General features: G+C 44.4%; 1 long non-coding RNA gene across 1 annotated transcript in view; it reads right to left on the bottom strand.

Annotated features, from left to right (window-relative positions):
• LOC125617711 overlaps positions 1-19,996 on the bottom strand; it is a 44,276-nt gene extending 24,280 nt beyond the window's left edge. The window contains exon 1 of the long non-coding RNA XR_007348802.1: positions 19,774-19,996. This is a non-coding gene — a long non-coding RNA (uncharacterized LOC125617711). The remainder of the gene's footprint in view (positions 1-19,773) is intronic.
• Positions 19,997-27,989: the final 7,993 nt, after the last annotated feature.

Below are 27,989 nucleotides of genomic sequence, written 5' to 3'. Positions count from 1 at the left end.
TTTTTTTTTTTTTTTTTTTTTTTTTTTTTTTTTTGTAGTACTGGGGATTGAACTCAGGGTCATTCCACCACTGAGCTACATTCCCAGCCCTTTTTATTTATTTTCAGTCTTACGAAGTTGCTCAGGTTGGGCTTGAGCTTTCCATCCTCCTGCCTCGGCCTCCTGAGTAACTGGAGTGACAGATGGGTGGCACGGTGATAGCTAATTACTTTCTTTTTCCCTGTGACACATAGTGTTACCGCTGTTGACCGGTGACGAGTCCTTTCTTCCCCAATGTTGAAGAATAACACCAGAGAAGCACGCCGAGGCAAGGTCAGAGTAGAAATTAGAAGTTTATTAAAGGACAGCAGAAAAGACTTCTCCCGGAGGAAGAAGGGGACCCAAGAGGTGGAATCCGCGGAAGTGCGGTTGTCTCTCCATTTTATAGTTTTCGGTAATGGAATGTAGGTGGGAAGGCCCGAGGGGTGGGTCACAGGTGGGCCAAAGAGGTAATCTGGGCAGGAAGGACTTCATTAACACTTCTTTGGGATGGGCTGTCTTCAAATCTGCTGGGGCTGTTCATTAACATTTCTTTGGGATGGACTTTGGGCCTAGGGCTTTTCTCAGGACTTCATTAACATTCCAAGAGTTTCCCGGGAATTCATTCTCAGCATGGCCTGCATGGCCTCCATTTTAAATCTTACTCGATATTAGACCCGATTTACCTAACTACACTGACTACCTAATTTTAAATCTGGCTTCAATAGGACTTGGTGGGTATCAATGCATATTTTTCTAAAAGTCACAAACCTGACTCTCATACAAATGCAGAATGAACTTATGTGCATTGTGTAGGTGACTCATTCCTGGGAGCGCCAGGAGGATGGTAAGACTGGGACAGAGGAGAAATTAATCAACAGAGGTCCACACAGCCGGACAGGAAAGCATCCTTGAACACGTGTTCTCAATTCCAGAAAAATCATCGATGACCCTAGGAGCATTGAGACCCACAACTTTAGGAATCATCTTCACCACTCTAGAAAATCTAATGGTCAACATTAACTTCAGAAAACCTGGACCTTAGTTGGAAGTAAACAGCAAAACAGACAAAGCCTCATCTTCTAGAGAACTGGGAGATAGCCCTCAGGTGGGCCTTGGGCTGGACGATGCTCCAGGATGACAGGAAAGAGCATACACCAATCTTTTACCTTATACCCAGGCTTTCAGAGACCTTTTCTTGACTGAGTCAATCACCCCATGTTACAAGCGTAAACAGAAGTTTAGAGAAGTGAGTTTACTTGTTCAAGATCACATGACGGGGAAGAAGCTCTGCCTGGCTTTTGCTCAGTGCTTCTCCTAAGGCACATTTCAGAGCCAAAACTGGGTGACCCAGCATGTGGAGTGAGCAGAGGACATGTCTCACTGTGTGTGCACACGTAGAAATCCTGGGGACAGAAACGCTTGTTCATGGTCCTGATAGTCCAGGACCTAGCAAGACTACCTCTGGACCCCACTGGTGATGGCAACTAAGTTGCATATAACTCCCTAACTTAGGGGCCATTTATCAAGAGCTCCATGATTCTGTGGTTTACTTCATTGGTAGACTGTAATTTCTTCCAGAGCAGGTAGTGGGCCTCACAGAGGTACCCGGTAAGTATTAGTGGAGTACCACTGGTGGCAGATGTTATTTCCCAGAGATGTTTATCCCGCCTCATGTGCTCCCCCCACAATGGCACTGATGCCTTTCCTGGGGGTGGAAGTGTAGGTTTCCCCAGCCGTGGTGTCTGAGTGGTGACTGCCCTGACTGATGAAGCACAGCAGACATGACGCATGTGACTTCAGAGGCTGGGCAGTCAAAAGGTTATGGTGTCTAGCTCTCCTTCTTTCTCCCTCTCCCAAAGTGCCTGCCCTTTGACCTGAAGCACCATTTTGTGAGGAAGCCCAGGCTACATGGAGAGAACTCATGGGATGTCCCCCAGCCAACAGCCAATCATACGCTGAGTGCAGCCCCCGATGTGGGGGTGGATGAGGCTTCACATGATCTCAGCCCAGAGCCTCCAAGTCTCCCTGCAGGGGCCCAAACACTGTGGAACAGAGATTAATTATCCCTGCTCTGCCCTCTCTGTATTCTTAACCCACAAAAACCAAGGGAGATAACAAATGACTTTTGTTTTATTTTGTTTTAAGCTATTATGTTTTGGAGTTATTTCTTATTCAGTAATAGCTAATTAATATACCAACTCTGGGGCAGGGGCTGGGGCTCAGTGGTAGAGCGCTTGCCTGGCAGGCGGAGGCACTGGGTTCGATCCTCAGCACCACATAAAAATAAAATAAAGCTATTGTGTTCACCTTCAACCAAAAAATTACATATTTTTAAAAAATATGCTAACTATGTGCTGGGCATTGTGGATTACTAGTTTTAATTTTTCATCAACAGTTCAAATACAAACATGTGTAGTTATTTCCCACTTCACCAAGCCATGAAGTCCCCTTTGCTCACAGAGCAGTGAGGAGCTGCATTCTTGTTGGGGAAGGAGCCTCGGGGGTCTCCCAGCATCCTTGACTCAGCCAGCCTGTGGTTCCTGCTTGTAACTAGCCACACAGTAGCTCATGCACAGAGATAAACACGTCAACTCTGAGCAATAGTCTTCAATCGAAAGCCAAGTTTATGTTCTGGAAGTGAAGAGAAATTGGGGATGTCTAAGAAAGTAAAGTTCTTAGTGGGGGGAAAAAGAGAGAGAGAGAAGGAGAAGGAGGCAAGAAAAGGGGTGGGGGCATAGCTAAGTGGCAGAGTACTTGCCTTGCATGTGCAAAGCCCTGGATCCGTCCCCATCTAGAAGGAGGAGTGCACATTGTGAAGCCCTGCGTCAGTATCTGCACGTACCCCTCTAAATCTCAACGGTCAGCTGTGCCTCTTTATGTTTTCCAAGGCTCTGAGCTCAGAAGTTCCCAGCCTGTGAAGTATGAGATTTTCCCAAGTCCTCTGCCAAAGAACTTCAGTTCAAAAATAAATAAATAAGACAGAAGAGTGATGAGCCAGGCTTTGCTGCAGTCCGCCTCTGAGCTTTTGGCTTCCTGACCAAGTAGGTGATTAAGTAGTTTTCCCAGGGATAGAACTAATGCAGATAAAGTGCACTTTCAGGAATATTCTATGTTTAAGAGCATGAGCCCTATAAATTACTACAAAGAGCAGCATTTATTTATTTGTTTATTGTGGTGGTGCTGGGAATTGAACCCAGGATCTTGCCTGTGCTGGGCAAGTGCACTACCACTGAGCTACATCCTCAGCTCAAGAGCTGCACTTTGAACATTCCTTGATTTATATACAATTTTATTCCTATCGGCTAAGAGGCTGTAATCAAAATGGCAGAAAAATGGCAGCCCATATATCATAGTTCTGAAGAGGTCAGAGTCCTGCTTCTGCCCTTTATTGGCACCGTAAGTTCTCTGAGCTTCACTTTGCTCATCTGTAAAATGGTGGCAATAATAATAGCCTGCCTCCTAGGGTTGTTCTGAGGATTAAATAAATAGGCCCCTGCATGGAGAGCCCTCAGCACAGAGCCGGCCACACAGTGAGAACACAGAGGCTGTTTTCATGACCATCCACTCTCCCCCGAGCTTCCTGGACTCTGTTCATCCCTGTGCTTAAGGCTTGTCCCCTGCTGGAGTGTGAACTCTGTGCCAATGGAATCCTCTGTTTACTTGTGTATCTCAGGCCTGAGCGACTATCACAGAGTAGCTGCTGGATAAATAAGTTGCTCATTTTCCATATACTTCTAGATCATTGTGTAGATGTGCTGCTGCTGCTGCTGCTGCTAATAATAATAATAATAACATCAATAACAATTCTTTGTATGGTTAAAACAAAGACACAAAGTATGAATTCACAAATCACATGGTTTATTGTCGTACAATTTTTTTTTCTTTTTCATAATGATTAAATTGGAAATAACAAAAATCTCACAGGAAATGCACTTGCTGGACCAAGTACATTAACCACATAGTGAGTTACAACTCAGAGTAACAATTACTGAAGTCTAGCCTCTCAGTTAGGATAGAAGCAGGCTGCTGTGGAGGCAAAGTCTCATAGAGTTTCAAGGCCAAACACTCTGGGAGAGGTTCTCCAAGAGACGTCCTGACCAACCCAGAAGAGATCCATGATGATGTGTAACATTCCTCCAAGTCAGAGGGACACACATTACCTTACTTAATTCTCACAACTGTTCTGCATAGATATTACTGGTTTTCCTATTCTATAGATGAAGAAGTCAAGCTTTAGAGATAGCATGCATTTCTCCCAAGTCTCATGGTTGCAAACACACAGTCAGGCCTGACTCCAAAGCCTTAAAGTCATTCAGTGTTGTCTCCCTGCCTAAAAGAAAGTTTGTAATTGAGTGTGGTGGCACACCCCCGGAATCCCAGCAACTTGGGAGACTAAGGCTTAGAAATCACTGCTCCAGACAAAGCCTTCACTAATCTTTGTTGGGTGAAGCACAATTCTTGGTGATAGAAATTCCACGTGTTCTGTCTCTGTGTTAACCATGTATTTTATTTTCTGTCTCTTGTAATGTTTTGACATGTGGAGGGGAGGGGATGTTCCAGACCCAGGAATGGACTGCACTTCTGGGGCAGCTAATTCCTGAGGGTAAAAACAAGTTGCCTAGAGCAGGCCCCTCACATGCAAACCAACCCCAAGGTCTATAGCCTCCTGTCCAACTCTTGCATAAGCCAATGTCACCTTGGCCCTAAATCATCCTGGTGCTAGGTACCGATTGGATCCACCTCTGTAGCCCAAAGCCCACTGGAATAATTTGAACTATCCAAGCCTAAGTCATTTGCTGGGCCCTGCCTTGCCTTTCACTCAGATATCCCAACACATGTTCTACTTCATCTTTCCCCTGGTTCCTGCTTCCGTCTCCAGAACAACCCTTGGTGTCCCTCCTTAACCCTATGTGGTGCAGTGTGCCCCTTCTCTTGGAAAGTGTAAGTCATGAAAATCTTTCCATGGTACTAACTTCTCTCTATCATCTCTTGGTCATCTCCATAAATTATAATCTCCTGGGTACCAATCTCTAAGCTCTGGACACTCTCAGTCGATCCAGGAAGAAAGTGACATGGGAGGCCGCCTGCCAAACTGAGTCAATGATGCTTTCCACAGCCATTTTTTATTCTGTCTTAGTAACATTTTCATAATAACATGCACGAGTTTACCTATTTCAGCTCACCTAAGGAATCTGTAGATTCTGAAACCAGGTATTAAAATCAAACTACACCCATCAAAGTAATTCCCACTATATTTCTTGGCTCATTCCCCATTTTCTTGGTTGACTCATGTACCCACTGAAGTCCAGAGAACCTCAGGAGCAGAGTGTAAGACAGAGATTCCCAGTTCTCGGTAATATTTGTTCTTCTCATCTTTCCTAGGAATAAAAATTTTAGTGGAACGCATGGCCACCCAGAATTGATATTATATCTGCAGGACTCCCTTGCAAGCAAGTGTGGCTAGGTGACACATCCTGACCCATAGGATGGATGACGTAAAGTCTGTAAGCTCACAACCCTTTACTTCTCTCCCTGTTCCTTTTCCTATCCTGACGCTTGGAATGCCGGTGTTGCCCACTCGGACCATTAGAACTGTCCCTGAAGACTGCTTGGAGCAGACTGCTTGCTTTTCAATTAGTCTGTCTCATGAAGCAACTGTTATTTGGGGTTTTCTGTCACTCAGAGCCAAGCCAAATCATTACTAATTCAGTGGCAAATGGTATAAGCAAAACACTGAAAGGGGGGCTGGGGTTGAGGCTCAGAGGTAGAGCGCTCGCCTAGCACGCGTGAGGCACTGGGTTCCATCCTCAGCACCACATAAAAATGAAATACATTTTTATGTATTTCACAATATCTACCTACACAATATTTATTTAATATTTATTTTTTAAAAATAAATATTAAAAAAACACTGAAAGAAGTAGCACCCTAATGACAAAATTAATAACTTCACAACTTAGCTGAGATTGCATCATACGGACAACAAAAGCAATAAGACGACTTGGGTGTAGTTCAATGGCAGAGCACTTGGCTAGAATGCACAAAGCCCTGGGTTCAAGCCCCCAACCCACCTCACCCCACCCCCACCGGAGCCCAGCAAAAGAATAATAATGCTAATGGCTTTCTTTATATAGTGCTTTAAAATTTCAACACACTTTCAAATGCATTCTCTCTTTTGATCCTTGTAATAACTACCTGGCCAGAGAAATAAAAGGGCTTTAGTAGTGGCCTCTAAACTAAAAGCCATCCTCTCCTGGCCTGAGGGGCAGAGCCGTTTCTGCTGTAGATCTCCACCTGGCCTGGCTCAATGAGCCAATTAGTGGTGTGGTGGAGGGCCAGGGTTTTACTTGTTAGTGTTGATGAGCTTCTCAAGTTGCTTTCTGTTTCCTTTAAGGTGATGACAAAGTCAAAACTCAGAGGGGCTGAATTATGTCCCTGCAAAATTCATGTTTTGAAGCCCTACTATTCAAGGTGACTGTTTAGAGATAAGGCTTTAAAGAGGTAATTAAAGTTACATGAGGTCTTAAGTGTGGAACCCTAAACCAATATGACTTGAGACCATAAAAGAAGAGAAAGAGACCAGGGATGTGTACACACAGAGAGAGAAAAAACCATTGGCCAGGCAAGGAGAGAGGCCTCAGGAAGAACCACACATGCCAACCCCAGAACTGTGAGACCACACATTTCTATTGTTTAAGCCTGGTCTGCCACACTTTGTATGGCAGCCTTAACTAACACAGGAACTGAATGATGCCACGGGGAGATGGAGGCCTCCGCTTTCCACCTCCCCACCGGGATCTTTCCAGAGCCCAGTTTGCTTCCTCAGGGTGTCAAGACAAACCTCCCAACTCCCAAGGCCACATCCTGTCACTTAGATGTTGGGGCAGTCAGCACCACCAAGAGTAGGCCTGGACACCGTAGATGCTTTATCTGACTATTAACCTTCAGATGTGAGTTTATTTGTTTCTTGACATACGATGATTGAACCCAAGCCTTAGACCTGCTAGGTGAGCACTCCACCCCTGAGCTCCATCTCCAGCCGTTTTTATTTTTCACTTTGAGACAGGGTCTCACTAAAGTGCCCAGGCTGGTCTCAAACTTGCAATCAAGCCTCCCGAGGAGCTGGGATTAAGGTGACTGCCATCACACCCAGTGGGAAGATTTTATATATGTAAATGGTTTTAATCAAGATGGTTTTAAAAGGAAGGAAAAGCATCTGAAAGGAAAAGGGAACCGAACACGGAAGGACCCCCAAGATAGCACTTCACACCCACCAGGAAGACTATGATTTTTCGTTCTTTGGTATTGGGGATCAAACTCAGGGGCACTCACTCGACCACTGAGCCGCATCCCCAGCCCTATTTCATATTTTATTTAGAGACAGGATCTCACTGAGTTACCAAGCACCTCGCTGTTGCTGAGGCTGGCTTTGAACTCATGATCCTCCTGCCTCAGCCTCCAGAGCCGCTGGGATTATAGATGTGTGCCACTGCGCCCGGCTTAGGATGACTATAATTTTTTTAAAAAATGATAAATAACCCAAGTATTGGTGAAGATGTGCAGAAGCTGAAGCTCTCAGGCATTGCTAGTGGGAATATAAATACCATGAAATCAGTATGGCAATTCCTCAGGGTTCAATAGATTTACCATAGGACCCAGCAATTTCACTTCTGTATGTACTCAAAAGAGTTAATATCAGATAATTCAAGCAAATATTTGCGCTTGAATTATCTGATATTAATAATAAGCAGCATTATTCACAGTAGGCAAAGGTGGAAACAACCCAAAGATGTATCAACTATTGACTGGATAGTCACAATATGGTAGTCATAGCATGGAATATTATTGACCCATATAAAGGACTACAGTACTGACATGTTACAATGTGGGTGAAACTTGAAAACGAAGTGAGTGAAAGAAGGCAGATACAAAATGTCCCATATTGTATTATTCCATTCATATGAAGTATCCAGAACGGGCAGATACAGAGACAGAAAGCAGATCAGTAGTTGACAGGGTTAGAAGAAGGCTGGGCAGAGGGTGGAGGATGAAGAGCAATCATTCAACAGGTCAGGGGTTTTCATGTCTAGAAACTGTTTTGGAAGCTAGGCTTAGTGGTATGTGCCGTAGTCCCAGCTATTTGGCAGGCTGAGACAAGAGGATAGATTGACCCCAGGAACTGGAGACCAGCCTGAGCAACACTGACACTCTGTCTCAAAAACAAAAGCAAAACAATCTATTCTGCTTTTATGGGAGGCTGTATATAAATATTTAAATTCCAAATTGAAATATATAAATCTCAAAAATACTGTTAATCAGGAACAGGGTGGGCTGGATGTGGTATGTAAATAATCTCCAAATTCCAGCATCCATACCATCATTTTCCATATAGTATTATTCCTGCTTGTTTTTGTTTAAAATTTTTTGAACTATGGAAAATACCAAACATATAAAGTATGAAGCATATCATACATATATACGTCAAACCTATGTGTGTGTATATGTCATAAGGCATATTACATTGAACAGTCATGGACCCATCTCTGCTTCAACAATGATTAACTGGTGGCAGTATACTCCCCACCCACTTTCCCTTATCTCCAGAATTATTTAAAGCAATCCCAGATGTCATATCATTTCATCTGCAAACATTTTATCACGGGTCTCTAAAAGGTAAGGACAATTCTTATAACTGTTTGTTTACTTGTTTCTGACCCCATAGCCTCTGAGCTCTGTGACAACCAGGGTTCTCCTCCTCCTCTTTGTCTCCCCCACCCCACCCCAATGCCCCACAGCTCTAGCTGGGGCCCTAGCCAGGGCAACCTGAGCAGTGCACAGGCCCAGCCCTCAGAAGGGGCCCCTGCTGGATTTAATGCTCTGTTTGCCGTCTTGAAATTCTTCACTTTGGAACAAAGGCCCTGCCTTTTCTTTTCGTGCTGGACCTGGACCGTACAAGTGCCCAAGCCAGTCCTGGCCTCCGCTTAGCCAGGCAATAAACACTCAGTGATTGAGGAGAGGCACGGGGCCGGCTCTCCCTGCGAGGAAATCGGTCACCCAGGATCTTTACCCTAAACTGGTCCAGCATTCCCTAGCTCTGTGGATGGTACCACCATCCTTCCAAGTCTGTAGGTCTAAAACCTAGGTCCCCTCCCTCTTCTTCAACCCCCCACTCCCCACCAAGTGACCTACCACCACCTCCTGACATGGGCAACTCCAGAAATCCTGGGTAAGATGGGTAGGAAGAGAAGCTGGGTTTGAGCAAGTAAACACGAACCTAAGCCTTCTGTTTGGTGGCCTGCAGGGAGGTGCCTTAGTTTTGGATTCCCCTGGGTGCTAGCGGTTTATTCGGGATTCCAGGAAGTTCTCTGAGCGAATGGAGAAATGAGATGGAAAAGGGAGTGAAGTGCATCTGTTGGGTGCTAAGGAGTGGGTTACCCCTTTAGACAACTGGCTTTGAGCTGGTTCATTACCATCGGAGAGACTGTAAAGGACACACCCCCACAGAGTCCCACTGAAAAGAGAGGGAGCTGAGGGGTTTACCCAGCAATTCCCATAGCCTGTTTGGTTTGTGGGGGTTTGGGGGCGGTGCTGGGGGTTGAACCCAGGGGCTCACGCATGCTGAGTACCACTGGGCTACACCTCCGGCCCTCTAGAGCCTGTGGACCCACAGTTGCTTCTGGGAGCTTTCACTGGGCAGCATTTCCAGCTGGGTGCCTGCTGGTAAGCACACTTTCTGCTGCCAAGGAAGGCCCACGGGCAGGGGACAAAAGGACCTGAGCCCAGATGCCATCAGGGTGTGGGGCAGCTGTTTTTCAAAGCAGCAGGTGAGTTCAAGGTGGTCTGAAGGGTATGGGGCGACATCACCAGCATCTCCTATGCTAGCATGACAGAAATTGCAATGCAGCTAAACCCCTCCCCGGTGCAATGAAGCTAAACCCCTCCCTGGTCCAACACAGCTTGAAGTTTTCTCGGAATCATTTAGTTTCTTTCCACTGCCACCACCACCCTGGGCCAAGCCACCATCCCTCCACCCCTGGTTGGTGCCTCATCATCCACATTTCCTCTCAGCCATCTAAAGGGTGGAATTGAGATGCTAAGAAGCCCATTTTTTGCCCTTCTATAGTTTTACTTTTAGGATAATTTGTGTGAGCCTAGCGAGATAAAATTTTAGACATCCATAGGGGTGATTTTCTTCTGCTACTGAAGAATATTTCTCTGCCTAGGAAAAAGGCCTATTGTGTTTATCCCCAGGAAACTTCTTCACTTGTCAAAAACTCCCTTAGAATCCGGTTACAAGGCTATTAGCAGTGTACCCACCAATACGGAGGAAATGGCAATGTTTCTAAGCCTTTTGTTGTGTCGAAGACTTCTGGGGCATTCCTCTATTCCACTTCCTTCCATTAAAAAGAAAATTGGCACCAAGTTTTCCTAGATTTGTTCACTCTCAAAGCAACTACTGCTTTTGGCTGGAATACTCTGCATTTAGCAGAGAGCAAAAGTGACACAGTGAACCTATTTTGGGTTTTAAATAGTCTCTGATAGACGGAGTCAAGGAATTATGTTTTGAACCCCAGCCACATTTCTAGATTCAGTATTTAATACAGTGCGTGTTTACTGAAAGTCAAAGCACCTATTACTTTACAGAGCACATGGGGAGTCAGCATAGCAGAGTTGGAATCAGACCAACACACCTTGAACTGAATCAGCATCCCCCACTTAAGAGCAGGGCCAACACTGAACCTCAACTTCCATATCCATAAAATGGAGTGGAAAATGTAATGTCCTTGAATTATATATAGGCATGTATATGTTTCTATACTAAGGAAATGCAAATTAAAACCAGAGATACCACCTCACACTCGAGAGGATGATTGTTATTTAAAAAACAAAACAGAATGAGCATATAGCTCAATGGTGTGTGCTTGACCAGAACGGTGGTGCACACCTGTCATCCCAGCGGCTAGGGAGGCTGAGACAGAAGGATGGCGAGTTCAAAGCCAGCCTCAGCAACAATGAGGTGCTTGGCAACTCATGGAGTCCCTGTCTTTAAATAAAATACAAAATAGGGCTGGGGGTGTGGCTCAGTGGTCCAGTGCCCCTGAGTTCAATCCCCAGTATAAAAAAAAAAAAAAATGGTGTGTGCTTGTCCACTACATAAAAGGTCCCGCACTCTAGTCCCAGGATAACAAACAAACAAGACATCAAAATAAACAAACAGAAAATAACAAGTATTGGAGAGGATGTGGTGAAATTGGAATTCTGGTGCACTGCTGGTGAAAATGTAAAATGGAAATTAGGAAACAGGATAGCTACACACAAGAATTATATGAGGGTGTGACATTTCCTTAACAGAGTTAAACAGAACTACCATATATCCCTGCAATTCTTTTGCTACTATATACCCAAGAGAAATCAGAGAAGGGACTCAAACAGGAACATAAGCAGATCCTTGTACACAAATGTTTGCTTTTTGTTTTGTTTTTGGTACCGGGGATTGATCTCGGGGGCACTCAACCACTGAGCCACATCCCCAGCCCTATTTTGTATTTCATTTAGAGACAGGGATTCACTGAGTTGCTTAGTGCCTCACTTTTGCTGAGGGTGGCTTTGAACTTGCGATCCTCCTGCCTCAGCCTCCCAAGCCGCTAGGTTACAGGCTTATGCCACCACACCCGGCATTTTGTACACAAATGTTTATAGCAGCATTATTCACAGTAGGCAAGAGGTAGAAACAACCCAATGTCCACCCACAGATAAATGGGTAATGAACTGTGGCCTAGACACATGGTGAAATATTACTCAGATTTCAAAAGGAAGGCTGCAGTGAGACCAGCCACCCATGGATGAACCCGAGGACCGCGAGGCTAAGAGAAATAAGTCAGACAGAAAAGGACAGATAGTGTGTGGCTCCATTTGTCTGAGGTGCCCAGAAGAGTCAAATTCATAGACACAGGAAGTGGTGGGGTCTCAGGAGAGGGAATGGGGTATTACTGCTGAATGGGGACAGAGTTCCTATTTGGGACGATCATGGCTAGAATGTCGATGGTCATACAATCCTGTGAACATATTTCATGCTGCTGAATTTTATACTTAAAATTATTAAAATGGTCAATTTTATGTTCTATATAGTTTGCCCTAATAATGCGTGCATTGCTATAGATATTTCCAACCCCTAGCATGGTAGGTACTTATGGGTACTCGGTAAATAATTGAGCCGTCCAATTGCCTTTCACTGGGTAACACCTTTGATCAGAACCAAGACCTTTCCACACAGGAACTGGGCACAAAATGCCTCATAAGCAGAGAACAATAGCAAGCTACTCAAAAGAAAGGGCCAAGATTATTTATTAGCTCTGGTGCCAGACCTTTGGCAAAATACAAAATACACAAAGACAAAGTCTGCCCACATTTGTCCCTGCTCCTAACAAGGTTACGTGTCTGAAGAAGAGGCAGGGAACACTGATTCACCTGTGTAGCTGGAGGACTCATACATACAGCCAACCTGGGGCCAGGCCTGCCCCAGAACCAAGCTGAAGGATAGAGGGTGGGAGATTTCCTCAAAAATCTACACAGCTCTCAACTTCAGAGGTCGAGGAATTCTATCAAGCTATCCAGAGGTGACCACATCGCTGATCGTTACTTGACTTATAAAATTACCCCAACCAAATTTTACAAGTCCAGTTCACAGGGCTGGTAGCACACCCCAGTTGTAGAACACTTGTCTAGCGTGTGGGAGGCCCTGGGTTCAGTGCCCAGCACCAAGAAAAAGAAAAGCAAGAGCCAAGTAAAGATTTTGTTTTATTTTAAGGTTATGTGTTTTACTTTGGATCTAAAAATTAAAGGTTCCATCCAATAACAAATTACGTGTGGAAGAGATGGAATGTAAACCTTCAAGGTAGCTATTGCTCCAAGTTAATAAAATACCTGCTAGTACCAAAGTTAATAGACTTGTACAGGGCTACCACATCTCAGGCCCAAGGTCATTCATATCAGTTTCTACCAAGTTGAAATAAACAGATGTGTGGGATGTACTGAGTAGTAGCTTTGGAATTTTCACATTGTTTGCTTGCTACACAAAGAACGCATATTTAGATCTGATGGGTTCTGTTTGTTTGTTTGGTACTGGGAACTCAGGGGCACTTTACCACTGAGCTACATACAGTCCCAGCCCTTCTTATATTTTAATTTTGAGACAGGGTCTCACTAAGTTGATGAGGCTGGCCTCTAACTTGCGATCTTCCTGCCTCAGCCTCCTGAGTGGCTGGGATTACAGTCAGGCATGTGCCACTGTGCCCAACTAGTTAGTGCCCCACTTTTAAATAAGCTGTATAGATGTCATTTCAAAACAGAGGAAATTCAAGGCTTCTCATTTCTGGAATATTGCTAGCTTCTTGACTGGGTTAATTTTAATTTTAAGCCATACAACTCATGACCCCATGAGGTGCCCCAAATTATATGACCTATGGGGTAGAATAGTCATGTAAAGTCTTCAGTCATACACTTCACATATATGTGGGGATTTCTGCTAACCCAGCTAATGTGGGGATTTAGTGGAAGTAATAATGCCAAAGTCACAGAAATGAGCACACACCTGATGATAACAGCAATGTTTCCCACCAGGCAGTGTGGCCAATCATAGGAGTTGTAGATATCTACAAAATACTCGCTCAGTGTCCATACTGCCCTCTTTGTTAATGAACCAAATTTGGGAGTGGGAGAGGTTGACAATGGTGGTGCTAACTAATCACTTTCCCAACCTCTCATCCACCTTAGATAGTTCAGAGCAATGATAGGTAAGCGGAAATCTGCTGGGATATTTCTGGGAAAGCTTTTCATTTCCTGATGAAAGGGAACTGTGGCAGCAGTCCAACCCTTTCCCTTTTGCCCCTCTCTCTAATGCTGATGTGATGTCTGCAGCTATGGCAGCTACCTTGCAACCATGAGCTGGACAAGTTGAAACCAACTTGGTAGGTAGGATTGATGGCTCTCTGTTGGCATCAATGAAAAGCTATACCAAAGCAAGTAATTTTCCAGCTTTTTTCCTCTGACATTTTATTATGAAGAATTTCAAGCATACAGAGAAGTTTAAAGAATTACACAGTGAACACCCACCACCTAGTTTCTGTGATTAATTTTATGATCTGTGCTTTATCACATCTATCCATCTAAACATCCCTCTCACCATCCATCAATCACCCATTGTGCATATACTAAGAATACTTCACCCTGCACACTTCAGTATTGATATCATTAAACGAAGTATTTTTATAATTCTTCTTTTAATTGAAATTTTACCGAGATAATTATAGATTCACATACAGCTGTAAGAAATGACACAGAGGGATCCTTTGTATGTTTTTGCCCAAATCCCCATGGTAACATTTTGCAAAACTGTACCGTGATATCTCAGGATATTGGCATTGATACGGTTCATTGATCATACTTAGGTTTCCTCATTATGACTTGTATTCATCTGTGTGTGTGTGTGGGTGTGTGCGTGTGTGTAGGAATTAAGTTTATACAATTCTATACCTGTGTAGGTTCCTGTGTCCACTACCATAGTCGACATACTGAACAGTTTTGTTTGTAATTTACCTTAAAATTTATGTTATCATCTACAGGCAAGTGAATAAACTGTGGTACAGCCACAGTACAATGCAATACCAAGCTATGCAAAGATATGGAGGAAATGTAAGCGCATGTTATTAAGTGAAAGAAGCCAATCCAAAAAATGTTGCATATTATAATTCCAATTATGTCACATTCAGGAAAAGGAAAAACTATGGAGACGGTAAAAAGATCAGCGGTTGTTAGGATGAGCAGGTGGAGCATAGAGGGTTTTTAGGGCCCTGGAATGATCCTGTATTATACTATAATTGTGGATCCATGCCCCTCCATGTTGGTCCCATCCAATTGCTAGGGTTGAGCTTACAAATCACCTGCAAATTATGCCTCAATAAACCTAATTTAAAAATACAAAGAAGCCAGACACATGGACACATACTTAGAATCCCAGTGTCTCCAGAGGCGAGGGCAGGAGGATGGAAAGTTCCATGCTAGTCTCGGCAACTTATTGAGACCCTGTCTTAAAATTAAAAATAAAATAAAAAGGGCTGGGGATGTAGCTGAGTGATAGAGTACTTGCTTAACACATGCAAGACCCTGAGTTCAATCCCCAGTGCTGCTAAATAAATAATGAATTAAAAGAGTGGTAGAGGAGGGGTAGAGCCTGACAAGATAGAACCCAGAGACAGTGGAGCCACCCACATGGGCTCACCCGGGGAGAGGGCTCTGAGTTCTACCCTTTTGCGTACCCACGCAAAAGGCACAGTCCTGTGCCGCAGGTTGGTGACATTAACCGGATTGTGCTGCTTTCTTTCTTTCTTCTTCTTCTTTTTTTTTTTTTTTTTTTGGTACCACTTTCTATAATGAGTTCTGCTGCTGCTTTCAGCTTGACGTGAGAAACTGAAATAGAGAAATTCAGAGGGGAGGGAATTGCCTAAAACTGTAAAAATCCCATCTCCTGTTCTGTGAAATCAGGAGACAAACTGCAATGTCACCAACTTCAAAATGGCTCTACTCAGTGTTGCCTGGGAGGTTCTGATTCAGGGCAGCCTGTGCTCTAACTCAAGATCTCTGGAACCTGAGGTGCAGAGGTATTCTTAACCTTTGAACTTTCCTGGACTGACCCTTCAGATACCCCTCCCCAGGCCTTCTGAGCCTTTTGAAGAACTTGCAATTTAAGAAGGGAGGAACCAGCAAAAATACACGGGGTTGACATGACCAACATTTCCCCCAGGTTAAGCCAAGTCCTGGGGTTAAGACTTGTTAGTGGAGTCCCCCTGTTCTCCTCGTAAACAGATAAAAGAACTTCCCAGTTTCTTACCAAGAAAAACTACATCTACCCCACTGCCCCTTCTACTCTGTCACAACCTGCTCCTCCCCCCCCCCCCCCCCCAGTCCCCAAACCCTATAATTAAAAAGGCTCTTTTCAGACTGGAATACAATTCAGGCACAATCATTATGAAAACCCTGCCCTGTTTCTGTGGTTACTGACAGCTCCTTTTGTGTAAATCTCATTAAATCAAACCAGGGACTCCTGTTTGGGGCGACAATTTCTAGAAAGAGAGAGCTACGTTCAGAAATAATGTTGCAAATATTAGATAGGAGCCCTCTTTGGATTAGAAAGTAATATTATTTCCCTCTCTGCAACCACTAACAAATCAACCATGAAAAATTGATAATGGTTTTTGTCACCCAACATCCCTGGTAGTATTCTTTACACTTCATAGAAAAGAGAAACCGACGGCTCGCTTTGATGAGCTATTTTATTCTCAGGCCTTTAAGGAGAAAAATGAAACTCCTGAAAGTATTGCTGTAGAAACTATTTTCAATTCATTTTCATCCTATATATTTTTGGTACTTAGGAACAATTTGCTTCTCATTTGATAAGAAAAATGATGCTTCCAGGGGAAGAGGGGAGGAAGGTAAGAGAGAGCAATAGGAAGGTAGGTAGGTAGGTAGGATCAAAGTGCATTACACGATTAATAAGCACTAATTGTACTTTTTTAAAAAAAGAAAAGAAAAATTATGTTATTCAAAAGCAAAGCAACACTAGGTTTTCTTTACACCCTGAAAAGCTCGAGAAGTAAAATGTTTCTTGTATAGAATTAGAGATAATAAAGAGATCCATCTGTATTTTACAGAGTGGCATCTAAAAAGAGTACTCAGACATTTTATTTGGCCCTAGATGTTGTGGTAGTTATTATCACCCCTCCCCCTTTAATTTTGTTATTTTTATTTCCATTCTAGAATTTTCAAAGACCCTAACTATGAGGGTTCCTATTCCCTGCTATCTTTTTCCATCAAAGGATAGAGATGGCTTAAGACTCTCTCTTGCCGGGCTTGGTGGTGCACATCTATAATCCTAGTGGCCCAGGAGGCTGAAGCAGGAAGATCCTGAGCTCAAAGCCAGCCTCAGCAACTTAGCAAGGCTCTAAACAGCTTAGCGAGACCCTGTTTCTAAATAAAATATTAAGAAAGGGATGCGGATGTGGTTCAGTGGCTAAGTGCCCCTGGGTTCAAATACCCAGTACAAAACAAAAAACCAAAAACCCTCCCTTACCATTAAATACCAAAAGTACTTTACATACTGTTCTGGCTACTACCAAAAATGGCAATGGGACAACCCCCTGGGTTTCTAAGTGCACATACTAGGCCCCTTTCTTTGCATGAACTAGGCCCCTTTCTTGACAAGGTGCTTAGTCTTTGTAACTGCAACAGGCTACTGGAGGGCTTCACTAGAGGGATTAAGTTTTAGTGACATATCATTATTATAGGGATCTATCTGCCTTGTACCCTGTCTCACCCACATTCATGCTTATTTTCTAACTTAGAACATGGTTGCTGCAATCAATGATACGTGGTCAAGTTACAGAGAGAGGACCAAGAGAAGGATAAGAGACCATGAATGGAGTTGGGCTCTGTGGCATGTTCGACTATATTCCCAGCAACTCAAGAGGCTAAGGCAGGAGGATCACAGATTTGAGGCTAGTCTGGGCAATTTAGTGAGACTCTGATTCAAAATTCAAAGAAAGGGGATAGGGAGTGGGACTGGGAATGTAACTCAGTGGTTAAGCACCCCTGGATTATCCCCCCTATCAAAACAAACAAAAAAACAAAGAACACAAACAGATCTGGGGGTGTGGCTCAGTTGTACAATGCTTGCCAACCATGTGGGAGGCTCTGTGTGGGTGAGAGGGTGGGGAGATCAAGAGTGTAAGTGGCCAGCATGTAGAGTTGGCATGAAGACTCTGAATGCCACCCTCAGCCCTGAGTGTCCCCACCCATCTCCACATCTTCAGGCTCCCCGTGGTGAATACTGCCCCCTTCATATTTCCAAGGCTCTGGCCTGGTACTATTGTTCTTTTTTTTTTGGGGGGGGGGTAGCAGGGATTGAACTCAGGGGCACTCACCACTGAGCCACATCCCCAACCCTATTTTGTAATTTAATGGAGACAGGGTCTCACTGAGCTGCTTAGCGCCTCGCTGTTGCTGAGGGTGACTTTGAACTCAGGATCCTCCTGCCTCCGCCTTCAAGTCGCTGGGTTTAAGGTGTGGTGGCTGGCCTGGCCTGGTACTTCTGATGTGCTATTTTATTGGTTCTTTTTAGTCATTCAGGACATTTAAATCCATTTTGATATGAATACATGAACAGGGAATGTATTTTATTCTAAGTAGGACCCCAGTACCTCTTCCCCCTTCCCTACCTGCTGCTCCCTTCCCTCTATTGATTTTCTGCCATTTACCCATAGTTTTTTTTTTCCATTAATTTCTTGTGGATGTACACAATATAGGAAAGTGATGTCAGCTTCATTCCACTCTCTTTTTCCCTATCCCCCTCTGTTCCTTTCATTTCCCTTCTGCAGGTTTTTATAGCATCATTTCCTTTGTCTTCATCCTGCCCTTGACTGTGAAGTGTCCTTGTGGGTGATCCCCTCAGCCCAGCACGGTGCTCTGCCCAGTGCCCATATGGTGAAGAGAACCTCTTCTCCATCGCAGGAAGCATCAGGAAGTACCGATGCTGTTGAACCACAACCAGGCATGCTTCACAGAAGAAGGGTAACCTTCTGGTAGAATCATCTTCCGATGGAGATAAATAAAGCAACCTTTAGCTCGGAACCAGAAATATCTTTCCCCTGAATGAGATTGTGAAGACCTAAGAAGACCTTGGGAGGCTTAGGAGCGGAGAAAAAGTCTCAGACAAAGGGAGGAGCAGGGAGAGGGGAAAGGGAGCGGGATTAGAGGGGCACACCCTCTTGTGAGATTACTGAGTGATTAGCATGGTGACGATGAATATGCATGAAGGCAGCGCTGATTATTTTACACGGCTTCATTTGAATAATCATGAATATGTTTCCATGCATTTGCACCTAATAGACTGGTTTTCCGTCTTTAATGAGGCTTTGGCACGTGTTTGGAGAGAAAGGGAGAGGAAAGGGGGAATGAGCGATTTGGGTCACCACCCATAGACACGTTTTTCTCTTGGTACTGCAATCCTGTCAATTTAGAACTAGGGGGCGAGTGTCTAAAATCATACATTGGGTGTCTATCAGTGCATAGGCTAAAACAGGTCACTGTTTCTTCTAAAGTTGCTCTAACCTTAAAGAGAAGGACACCTGGACAATTTTCAGTCCTTAGTTTCCAAAATTATGTAACTGAGTTTCAGGAACATTAAGTGACTTTTCCAAGGTCACACACTAGATAATGGCTGAACCCAGCCTACAGATCCATCTCTCAGGTCTCTCCCAAGTGCCTGAGGTGAACTCTGTCCCCTATGCTGGGATCAGTTCTGGGCTATGCCAACTGTCTTGCCATAATTATTAATGGGCTGTTCCAGTCACTCAAAAAAAGTGTAACCGTGGAGATGTCCAGTGGTTTGTTTTGTTCAGTGGTTACAGGAAAGCCCCCATTTACTCCTTGCACTCTCAGTTCCTAGGAGAATGTTCTGTGCCAGTAAATGGTAGGGGTGGTTCTGAGGAAGAGAAGGCAGGAGGGCAGAGGGACAGAACCTCAGTGTGTTCTTGTGAGTTGTTCTGGGGCAGGGAGCAGCTGGGGGTAAGGAGAGTGGCGCAATTTCAATCTCCAGGTACTGAACAGGGATGCAGACATGAAACCAGCCAGCAAAAGGCACCAAGCAGAGACCAAATTAGTTATTTTCTCAGAGTCCAGGCATGCCCGTGTGGGCGGTACCTGCAAAGGACAGGCGAGGTCATCTTGAGCCTGTAGCTGGGGAGCCTGGGTCAAAACGGCAGCTCTTCCTCTTTTAGGGATCTGCAGCTTGACCTTGGACCAGCCCTCCAGCCCGCCAGGCTTCCGCTGCTGGAAGCTGGGGTGGGTGAGGCCCAAATGCAGCGAGGGGCGTAGGCAGGCGCCTAGCACCGGTGCAGACCAACACGTGGCAGCTATTATTAGGCGATCCCTGAAGGCGGAAGCGGAATTGCATTCGGGTTGCCAACTCCGCAGGAACTGGAGCGGGGGAGGCAGGCCGGTGACTCAGCTGTGGCTGCATCCTTCCTGCGCCAGGCCACACCTGCTGCCTCAGCTGGCACCTCCCACCCGGGAAGGTTCTGGGTGAACGCTGCCCAAGCAGGACTCCCCCGGGAATTCTTTTCCCCAGGTTCTAATCTAACCCACTCCCCCTCCTCTGATGGACACATTCTTTCTCTGGGTACAGTGAATAACTTCAATTAGATAATTGTCTAGTAGGTTTGGCCCACAGGCTCTGGCTCTTAAGGGGAACTTGCCTATCTCCTGCAGTTTAGATTTTTGGGCACATTTTGAACCTAGTTTTCAAGTTCTTTCATGGGTCCTGAGGCCATCGATCAGTCAGTCTGCATCAACCTCCACGGGAGCTGGGACCATAAGTGCCCGTCACCAATCCCAGCTACTTTTGGGTGTTCAATGGTAGACCCGAGGTCGAGCTCTCAAGGAAGCCTACATTCTATCAGGGACTGAAAGGATCAGTGCTTCAGAAAAAATGGAATAAGTGAGGAGATACGGAGCTGGCTAGAAGACCTAACCCAGTGACAAGGCCTTTGTGGGTCCCTGGAGGAGGTGGATCCAAGATATGGTGAGTTGGTGGCACAAAGAGGTTAAGGGACTGTCTTTGTTTTTGGCACTGGGGACTGAACCCAGGGATGCTTAACCACTGAGCCACATCTCCAGCCCTCCTCCTCCTCCTCCTTCAATATTTTAAGACAGGGTCTCATTGAGTTACTTAGGGTCTCAGTAAGTTGCTGAGGCAGGCTTTGAACTCAGGATCCTCGTGCCTCAGCAGCCTCCTCAGCTGCTGGGAATATAGGCTTGTGCCACTGCACCTGATTTAAGGGACTGTCGTGATACAAAGTACTCAAGGCAAGAGAGACTTCCAACAACGAGACACTGACGAATACAAGAGTGTTCCTTGCCAGGGATTTGGGCCAGAAGGCTGGGGAAGTAAGCTAGGATTGGATTCTGAAGAGAATCCTAAAAAATCTTAGGATCTTCTCTTAAGAGATTTGGAGTGTTTAGGAGACTCTGATTCACAGACTTGATAAAAATTGGAGTACAGAGTTGAGCTACAAGGTTGCAGATGACTCAGAGCTTTTAAACTTGGACTCCAAGAATATGGCTCCAGACTGCCAAGGGCTTAATTGTCCATGGCTGCATGCTTGAGATGTTTGTTATTTTAGTCCATTTTCTGTTGCCATAACAGAACACCTGAGACTGAGCATTTATAAATGAAAGAGGTTAATTTAGCTTTTAGTTTGTAAGGCTGGGAATCTAAAGTTGAGGGCTGCATATGCTTGGCTTCTGGTGAGGGTCTTATGCTACATGCATGAGGGAAAATTGGGAAGGGCGGGGTAGAGGGGTGCAAAGAACTGGAAGATAAAAGGGGCCAGACACTTGATAGCAACCTACTCTCTTATAGAAGTACATTAATCACATCCAAACCATTGTAGTTTCCTAATCTTATTTGTATTCTGAGATGATAAAAAGATCCAACTCAGAGGCTTTTGTGAAATGAGACACTGCTCACAGAGTAAAATGCTAAGAACAATGCTCGGTCCGGAGGGGCTCTCCATAAACATTGGTATTATCCTTGCTCCTACAACCCCCAGAAGTCAAGGATCCTGCAAAGGCAGCTATCATCTAACGTGCATCTGAGGAATGTGGAGAGGGAAAAGCCCATCAACTGTAGAAGATGGAAACTCCCAGAAGGTCAACGCCTCTTTTTAGTTTAGTCATAGTGCTTGCAAATTTGGTCACCATATGTCAATGAATGATTGGAAAAGGAGCTGCTACTGAAAGCAGTTCTCCTGGAAAGGCAGGAATAACTCCTAGGATACAGTACAAGGAAGACTGTAGCCCTCCTGTGAGAAATAGATGCAACACAGGCAGAAACAGCCAATAGGCCTCTGGTCATTTAAAACATTGGACAGGGAGCTGGGGTTGTGGCTCAGTGGTAGAACACTTGCCTAGCAGGTGTGAGGTACTGGGTTTGATTCTCAGCACCCTATGTAAATAAATGAACAAAATAAAGGCCCATCAGTGTCTAAAAAATAAATAAATAAAAACATTGAACAGAAGTCCTGAGCATCTAAAACATCCTAAAAGGCCGGGCGTGGTGGTGCAGGAGGATCACAGGTTCAAGGCCAGCCTGGCCAACTTGAGAGATCCTATTTCAAAATAAAAAGGATTGCAAATGTTCCCTTGGGTTCAATCCCTACTACCAAAGCCTAATAACTGAAGATTTTGCTGTATTCTAGAAGAATTATTGGAAGTATAAGGCTCTGTTTAGAATATAGCTTGCCCATTAAAATAGGAGAATGGTTTAGAACCTTTTGAAGTAATGTGCTATCAGACCATCACAGTGGATTCACAAGAGGCCCAGGGTGAAACAGCCCAGTGCATGAGAGCTCTAAATTGCAGTGCCAACCTGCCTGGCTGCCTAGATCTTGCTCCTGTTTTGACTTTTTCTTTTTTCTTTGTAGGGAGGGTTGTTTCTGAGATCCTTGAAATTTTCTTGGCAGATTTCCAGTAGTTATTCTTCCCAGTTAACCTCATTGTCTTCCTGTATTCTTGGTATTTGGACATTTACTTCAGGATATCCCGAGATGTGCCAAGCATGCTGGCGCACACCTGTAAGCCCAGATACTCTGGGCAGCTGAGGCAGGCGGATTACAAGTCCAGAGTCAGCCTGGGCAACTGAGGAGACTGTGTTTCAAATTAAAATAAAAAGGGCTGGGAATGTAGTTCAGTGATAGCGTGCTTGTCTAGCATGTGCCAGGCCCCGGATTCAATCCCCAGTACCGAAAACAAACAAATAGCAAAAACACAACTAAAAACTAATATGGCTAAGTTACAGCAGAGCTTAAAGGAATTTTTAAGGGGAAAAAAGCATGCATGACAATTTATTTGCATAATGTCATTATGTGTGTTGATGTGCATGTGTTTCTCCCTCTAGGGATATGGATCAAGAAGAAGAAGAAAAAGAAAATGTGATTTCCTTCTGAGTGAGAACTCTTAAAGTTCCAGCTGTGGCAAGAGGCATTTATTATTCTGCTGCTGAATACAAAGGTGTGTCTTCAGGACTTTAACCTGTTTTCTGGCTTCCTGCCTCTGGAAAATGCCTGTGAGAAGAATGCCATGGGTCACAGGAGTTACTTAGTTAAGTAAATACACCAGTGATTGGGAGAGAATGAGAAAGTATTGTCTAAGTAACTGAGTCAGAACTAACAATGATCAACTGTCAGAACATCCGGTGAGGCTGCCCCAGCCAGCACCTTCCAAGTGTGCAAGTACGTTAAAGATCCGCAGTGGAGAACTGTATTTGATGGACAGAGTTTTGTCTTCCTGTGTATAGAATCAGAGCTCACTGGATAGTGAGAGTAAGCGCAGGTTGAGAAGGAAGGGTAGAGTCATAGGAGGAGATACTTAGGAGGACAAGGAACGGATGGGGGTCCGTTAGAAAAGGGGGGATTGTTTTCACTGCCAGATTTATAGCTCAGTTCTGATTTGTTAGTTGGATTTGTAAGCTGCTTTTTTTTTGCATGGGGTTTGGTAGTTTGGTACGTAGTGGTCTTAATCCAATATCTGGACCAGAAAGTAAATATTTGCATCCTCAGAATCCCCGTTACAATTGAAAATTTTCCGAGGAGGCAGTGGAGGCCAGATGGGAATGTGGCATGAATTGCCCAGTTAGCATGGAAATCCTCAGCCAGTGCTGAATGAGTCTGTGCTTTTTTCCTCATCATTTTTGAACCCTTGTGAGTACCTACTGTATGCCAAGCCTCACAAGGCCCTGACATCAGATATTGGGAATTTGGAACAATGAATCCAATAGACATATCTGTGCCCTCATGGAGTTTGCAAGTGAAAGAAAGGAATTAAATATGCAATATAGCTGAGAGTGGTGGCCCCTGCCAGAAATCCCAATGACTCTACAGGAGGATTGCAAGTTCAAGGTCAGCATCAGAAACTTACTGAGGTCCTCAGCAACTTAGCAAGACCCTGTCTCAAAGTAGAATATAAAAAGGTCTGGCGATATTGCTCAGTGGTAAAGAGGTCCTGGGTTCAATCCTGAGTGTAAATAAAATAATTAATAAATAAGCAATATAATTAGGGTTGCAGATTTAGCAAATAAAAAGCAAAATAATCAGTTAAAATGGATTTCAGATAATCATTGAATAATTTTTAGTATAAGTATGTCCAGTGCCAGGGATTGAACCCAGAGCCTTGTGCATGCTATGCATATACTCCAACACTGAACTGCATTCCCAGCCCCCAAGACTATTTTGTCTGGCAACCTTAAACATATAGTGTCTGATAATAGAAAGTGCTAAGGGACAAATAAAGCAGAGAAAAGGGCTAGCTAGAAATGAAAAGGTACAATGTTAGTTAGGGTAGTCATGGATGCTCCTTCTGGAAAGTTACAATAGAGCAGAGACATGAATGAAATGAGGAAGGGAGCCAGGCAGGTATTGGCTGGCAGGGGCAGGTGGGGGTTGGGGGCACTTCTTTCTTAGTCCATTTTCTGTGACTATAACTGAATAGCTGAGACTGTGATTTATAAAGGAAAGAGATTTATTTAACTCATGGTTATGGAGGCTGGAAGTCCAAGATTAGGCAGTAGGCACTCACAAGTGTTGATGCATTTGGCAAGAGCCTGTGTTGCATCCTCATCTTGCAAAAAGCTGAAGGGCAAGTGGTTATGCGCAGCAGAGAAAGCTGAGGAAGCCCTAACTAAACCCTCCTGTGAGGTCCCACCTCCCAACTTGCTGCATTGGAAATTAAGTGTCCAACACAAGAACTTTTGGGGGGACACATTCAAAGCCTAGTAGTATTCAGGAGAGCAGGGGCAGTTTTGTAGAGACCCTGAATTCCAATTCTGGTGTCCAGGAAGTGGGTTCGGTGCCCAGGAAGCATATAATAACTGAAATGCCTTGGTATGATTCTGAGTTGGGTCCACAGTTTCATTAGCCATTCATATTTTATTCTAATTATATGAAGAGCTTTTTTAAGTCTAAGGGTTGGAGGTGGAAAAGGAAGAAGAATGGGAAGGAAACAGGTAGATGGGAACTTGCTGAGTGTGGCATGAGAATGGAGTTCAGTCTCAGTCCATGCTGGAGGCTGTGAAGGGCCCCTCTGGGACACTGTACTAGTACCTTGCTCCATGCTAGAGAACACATGGGGTCTGAAAGCAGGAAGGGACATTGGATGGAAGGGCTGCTTTAAATCCCAACCTAGTTTGATAGTGTGAGCAACTCTATCATCGTTATGAGAACATGATTGCTCCACAACAGGAGGATCTATTGTCATGATCATCCCAATTTCCCCCAAAGTGCTCTGGACAACAGATAAAGAATGGTTTTCCAGGGCTGGGACTGTAGCTCAGAGGTAAAGCGCTTGCCTGGCATGCGTGAGGCACTGGGTTCAATCTTCAGCACCACATAAAAATAAATAAATAACTAAAATAAAGATATTGTGTCCATCTACAACTAAAAATATTAAAAAAAAAAAAAAAAAGAATGGTGTCCCAATGCTGTTGGGTTTCCAATGAATGTGGAGATCTACAGCTCTAAGGCAAAGGGAGGCCTTCCCTGTTTCATATTTGTCAATGAGCTTTTCCTATTTGATTGTAAGGGCATATTTACATCTTAACTAGGATAGTAAAAAATTTTATTTTGTGATATTGTAGCAGAATCAATCAATATCTCTCCCCCCACCCTCGGTCCCCTTCTCTCCATCCTTCTCCCCCCGACTTTCTCTCACTGGGAATGAACTTAGGGCTTTACCACTGAGCTATGTATACCTCCAGCCCCAAGGAACACACCTTTTGACAGAAGGACCTTTGCTCTTTTAGAGAAAGAAGACCATGGGGGTTTTACATGCCTTTAATATGGCAGCTTTCCCCCCCATGTGTGGGTGCTAATGCCTGAACCTCTGGCAGGCTGAGCCCACACTATACCACTGAGATACAACCCCAGCTTGCACTTACTAGATAAACCTTGGTTGTCCAAAGACTGTTAAAAAGAGTGATTATTGGGCTGGGGATGTGGCTCTAGTGGTAACGCGCTCGCCTGGCATGCGTGCGGCCTGGGTTCGATCCTCAGCACCACATACAAACAAAGATGTTGTGTCCGCCGAAAACTAAAAAAAAAAAAAAATATATTAAAAAAAATTCTCTCTCTCTCTCTCTCACTCTCTCTTTTAAAAAAAAAGAGTGATTAGTTATGAAGTCTCTGTAATAGATCAGATTTAGATAACTGCTTCAATAATAGATAACTGCTTCAACTGAGGTGTTGACTTGACAGGGCTAGGGCTGTAGGAAGAAGCGGTAGGCCCCTTTCTTGGATGTGGAGGGAGGAGCGGAAAGTGAGGAAGCAGGAATGGAAGGAGTGCATGAATGGCATTAAATGACATGGAGTGGAGGAGGAGGTACATTTTGGGCTTCCTGGGTTGGAGAGGTTTTAGGACATCTGTCTGTTACTTGTGAACTCATCATGATCTGGAATTAGGGGAGAGAGCAGACATAGAAACACAGATTTGGGGATCACTTGAATACATTTGAAGGCCTTCTGGGCAGGGTGGCACACATCTGGAATCCCAGCAGTTAGGCTAAGCAGGAGGATTGCAAGTTCGTGGCCAGTCTCAGCAATTTAGTGAGACCCTATCTGAAAATAAAATTAAAAATGGCTGGGATGTAGTTCAGTGGCAAAGTGCCCCTGAGTTCAATCCCCAGTACTGGAGTGGGGGTGGGGCTGGGGAGAAGAACTGAAGCCCTGAGAGCAAATATGTTTCTTTGGGAAATGGCAGGTTTGGACATGAAGATGGAACCTTGAGACAAATCCCTATTTCAGAGAGAAATGCAGAAAAATCATTAGGGAAGAAAGAGTGAGAAGAAATGGCTTTATGGAAAGAGGGCAAGAACTAGGTGTGGGGGGTGCCCACCTATAATCCCAGCTGCTCTGGAGATTGAGGCAGGAGGGTCACAAGTTCAAGGTCAGCCTGGACAACCAAGTGAGACTCTGTCCCAAAATAAAAAATAATAAAAAGTGTTGGGGAATGCAGCTTAGTGTTAGAGCAACCCCTGGGTTCAATCTCCTATAATTCTATAAAAGAGAGAGAGAAGGAAAGAAAGACAGACAGACATACAGACATTAGGGAGATGTCATGGAAGCTAAGGGAAGAGGAAGCTAGCTCTTGTCATGGAAGCTAGCTCTTGCCTAGTTTCCATAAAGCCATTTCTTCTCACTCTTTCTTCATCAGTGATTTTTCTGCCTTTCTCTCTGAAATAGGGATATGTCTCAAGGTTCTATCTTTGGCCCTCTTCATGTCCAAATCTGAATTTCTTAAAGAAACATCCGAAGGGGCTGTTGCAGAGTGCCCCACGCAGAACTAAAGTGGACAGCCTCTCCGATGAGAGGGTTATGCAGAATTCATTGAGCGAGGTGCCATAGAGGGTCCTGAGGGGAAGGATTTGTATTCCCTTTAACTTAATTTGCTTTGGGGATGGTAGGAGGAGGATGGACTCGATGAGAGTGGACAGACAGGCAGCACCTTCAGGGCTGGGTCAGTGCTTCCAGACAAAGCCCCTGAGGGTGGCGTGGGGAACAGCGTGCCTGGACGAGGCACTGGTGTGGTTTATGCTCTAAATTTTTTTATTATGTTACCATCAAGTCGACTTAACACTCACCATCTGGGATGGACATGTCAGAAGAAAGGGGAGAGGAGCCACGCTGCCCGAGAGGGAGGATGCGGGAGCTCTCTGTAACGTGGCAAAATCTAGACTCTGGGTCCATCTGTTCCAAGGCTGACGTGGAAACACAAACCTGGACTGTTCTCAGGGCCTTTTCAAACACAGCATGAACATGATAGATTTTTTTTTCTCCTTTTTTTTTTTTTAAAGCAGAATGAACGTATTT

This window comes from Marmota marmota, unplaced genomic scaffold (genome assembly GCF_001458135.2).
Source record: "Marmota marmota marmota unplaced genomic scaffold, marMar, whole genome shotgun sequence".
Lineage (NCBI taxonomy): Eukaryota > Metazoa > Chordata > Mammalia > Rodentia > Sciuridae > Marmota > Marmota marmota.
The sequence above is the reverse complement of the archived record's forward strand: the minus strand, read 5'-3'. Positions and strand labels throughout refer to the sequence as shown.